Source organism: Condylostylus longicornis, unplaced genomic scaffold, assembly GCF_029603195.1.
Source record: "Condylostylus longicornis isolate FDR11 unplaced genomic scaffold, ASM2960319v2 ptg000031l, whole genome shotgun sequence".
Taxonomy (NCBI): domain Eukaryota; kingdom Metazoa; phylum Arthropoda; class Insecta; order Diptera; family Dolichopodidae; genus Condylostylus; species Condylostylus longicornis.
Window position 1 is genome coordinate 4570314 of NW_026578000.1, and position 4390 is coordinate 4574703.

A 4390-nucleotide genomic window follows, 5' to 3' on the forward strand; every position below is an offset into this window, starting at 1 on the left:
CTTTATTAATATTTTTATTATTTTATACAATAAATAATATTTAAATTATTTTTATTTTTATTTTATTTTATATATTTACATATTTTAATATTCTAAAGGGTATTATACGAGTATGTCGCGATTATAGCGCGAAATCTTTTCATTTTTATTCATAAATATTATTTTGTATTTTTTATTCTTTTTTTTACCGTTTTGAATATTTTTTCTTAAATAAAATAATTGCAAAATTTTTAAAAATTATTTTCACATTTTTAATTTTTTTTTTTAGGTTTTTTTTTCGTTTAATATTTTCTTATACCATTCTTCATATTCAAAGGCTAAATTTCAACTGAATATCAGTTGATCTTTGGGGAATTAATGATCCCAGTTTGTCTGACTGAGAAGTTTGTGATGATGTTGATTTTTATTTTTATTTGTTGCTGGGTATTTTTTTTTTTTTTTGATTTTTGTGTTTTTTGATTATTGTTGCTTTCCGTCTGTTTAAAATTTTTATTGCTAATGCTCATGCTCAATATTTTTATATTGAGTATTTTGTATTTTTTTACTGTTATTATTATTATTGTGCTCATGACAGTTTGTTGAATATATTGTGCTCCAATGTACATGACAGTTTGTTGAATATATGTATACACATATATTAGTACAAAGGTATGCACATTTATGTTAGCAATTTGTGTATAAGTAGGTATTTGCAAAAAGTGATATTGAATAATTTTTTTCTTATTTTTTTTTAAAATTTTTAATTTTTTTCGCCAGATTTTTGCCTCATCTTGCATATATTAATAATATACATTTACATATTTACATTTTTATTTATATTAATATTAAATTGTTTGTAAATGATGATGGCGGTATTTTGGTAGCAACTAGCAACAATATTTAAACAACAAAATTTAAAATATAATTAACGTGTGTATGTATGTAATTGTGAAAAAAAATATAATTTACAAGTATGCAAACAAACTTACAATATTTTATGCATTAACATACATCCACACATATTTATTATACATTTTTATTAATATGTTTAAATATTGTTATACACAAATTATATTTTTAGATTTATTACCATATGGTGTGTTGGTTGCTGCTTTTTTTTTGTTGGTTGATATTGTTGCGATACAAAAACATTTTTTATATTTTCATGTTTTTGTTTATTGTTTTTTTTTTTTTGTAATTTTTTTTTGTTGTCCTTTTATTTGTTGCTTGGCCTCACAATGGTGATAAATTTATTTATGAGTAACATTATTATTACAATAGTGATGTTGATAATGATGTTGTTTTGTTATTGTAATGATATTGATATAAAAGTGATGATTATCATAATGACTATGATGACAATGTTTGGAATGTTGAGGATATTATTAAAACAAAAACAACATGTGAACAAAATTTCTTCTTTTTTTTTTCTTGAAATCTGATAATTAAATTGAGAAAAATTTAAGATTATTTAAATAGGAGCATTTTATTTTAGGTGACTGCAAGGAATATTGTTGTAATGCAAGAGTTTTGTGTTCAATTGGTTAGAAGAACAAAAGGTGAATATAATTTCATAATTTAATTTGTTTGGCTCACGGCCTTCTAAAATTTTGTTTGTAATTGGGGAGAAACGTAGCGATTTATTAATAAATATGAATTTATTTATGAACTTAATTATTGTGCTGGATGTTTTTTCTACAAGAAAGTATTTCAATCGAGGTGTAGTACCTTAGTATCGAAAACCGAAATACTCCCTTAAATTAGTACAAAAAGTAATCCAATCCGATATTTTTAATGATTGCCACTTAAAATATGTCATTTTTTTAAATGAACGTACCTAACACCAAATTTTCATGTTGTAACTATTGACTTTGCTATCGTGTTGTAAGTTGTTTTAAATGCTGATAATTAAAAAGTTGTGTTGATTTAGAGTTACTTCCTAATCAAACTTGCAATAATCTTGTTAACAAATATTTTTTTTGAGAATGGAGCCATCATTATGTCGACATAACTGTGGAATGGTTTAAAATATCTTAATATAATTTTAATTACTTTTTACTCGTAAACTAGAATATCAAACTTCTTTTTAGAGTGAATGAATTTGACTGACTAAATAGAAGACCAACTGACTAAATAGAAGAACAATTATATGATTGGAAGTGCGGAAACTCTTACAAGATGACGACCTTTATACTGATTCAGTCTGAATAGAACAGCCCTGTTGTTGCAAGTAATGTATGATTTGAAGTAATTTATATGCTTGCTACTGGTAATTTTTCTTAAATTACTCTTGCCCTTCCTTTGAAGGAAGCAAGTACGCTTGACCATATGTATTTTTTGTTGTAGATTAAAATTATAAAAGGAAACTGTTTTTAATCAATTGATATGAAGTGTATATTAATAGTGCCACACATAATATAACAGCTGTTCTCTCGTATATACATAAACATTTCTCTTATTCTTCTAGACAGAAAAAAAAAAAAACAAAATTAGAAAAAGTACTAATTTTTTTTTTTGTTTTTTCTTTTTGTATTTATTTAATTTCTTAATAATATATTTGAATAAAGAATTGCATCAATCTCTTTAAAAAAAAAAATTTTTTTCTCAAACGCGAAACCAACCAAATCGATTGCATTATTATAATGTAGATTTTATATACATACATGTGTGTATGTACGAGTACTATAGAAGAATAGGAAGAGAAAATAAGAAATTCCTAACATGCATCTAATTTATAGCATAACATAGCGATTAGTGGTACGCAATAAACTAATAAACACAAAATGAAAAATTATGAAAAAAAAAAACTTAAAGAAAATTAAAATACAAACCGCTTACATTAACTAAATATACATCCACATATACATACATATATATATATCTATTAAATATTGTACAGAAGCGACAATAAACGTTTCTCTTTTCTTTCTTTAACAGTGTTTGTGTATATACATTGAATTGACTGACTGCTTAAGTATAATAACTTCATTATTATTAGTTATCGAATAAATTTAAATTTGTTTTGTGTTGACTGCTTTCTCATATCCGTATTAAAACTCTTTTCAACAACAGCAAAATGTTTACATTTATTGGTTTATTATATATATACATATATATATACCGCAGAGTAGAGAAGATTGGGGAGATCTTTGGAGCATAAACGTAAGTGAGTAAGCAAATTGCATCGTATACAAGAGAAGAGAACAAAAAAAAAATAAAGGATTTTTCAAAAAAGAAAAAAAAGTATTAAGTTTCGTTATGCATCATTTAATCAAGCGTAACATACTGTTTTAGGTTAATGCATTTTGTATTGTAGTTTAAGGTATTTTGTTAAAAAAAATGTTCTATAAAAGCATAATACAGATTTATATGTATTGTGCATATGGTTAACTAGAAATGCAGTGTAAACATTAACTTTATGGTAGGTATTTTACTCTTTTACTTTGAAAAATTTTTTTGTAAAATCGATTTTTACTAAAAATGTTTGTTCGGTCATTGAATTTTTTTATAATCAAACGAAATTTTAATATGAAGACTTAATGATTGGGCCGATGCCACAGGCCTACCACACGCTAAATTACTACAAACACGTCGTTTTGCTGCCACGGTATATTGACAACCGTACGATTACAAGTAACCTTTCTAAGCTATTTAGTCCTTTAAAAAACACTGTCTAAATTCCCAAAATCATTGTTCGATACCTCCTTCGGTCTCATTCGCGTTTTTAGTTTGTTCTTCCCCACTTGACTAGTTTGGCCTCGTCCAGGGCCGCACCCTCGCAGATATTACGAAAAAGTGTTTGCTTCTTGTCTATCTATAGACACATTGTCTTGAATGGCATTCCCAGCTAGACTGAGATATCGGCAGGAGTTCGCCCGACGTCGTATTTTCCTAAGGAGGTCTTTTTTTTTGCCACATTTTATCCTATGTTAATTCTAATTTTTTTTAAATATAATTTTGTATCGCGCCTAAAAGTATGCAATTTTTTATAATAAGCTCAAATGTTTTTTAAATTAGCTCTAGCTAGGTATTTTATGTAGTTATTAATATTTTGTTCAAAAATTTATTTGTGTGTGGCAGTTGTTAAAATTATTATTAAAAATTTCTTTAACAATTTGTGTTACGCTTTAAATTCTTTAATATTTCATTGGTAAATATTCTAAATTTCAAGAGAAATTTAATCTTTATTATAAATAAATTTTTTTATATTAGTTGTTTTTTTTTTTAATTTTTTTTTTAGAAAAAAAAAAATTTATTGGATAATAATTTTCAAATAAATCCTCATCATTTAGTGCCGCTGACTTTCGTTGCCCTAATAATGTGTGCCCTTAAACTTAAAAAAATGCAGAGAATAATAAAGAAATTTAATCTTTATTTAGAAAAATTCCTTTATTATTATTTTTGATTTCTT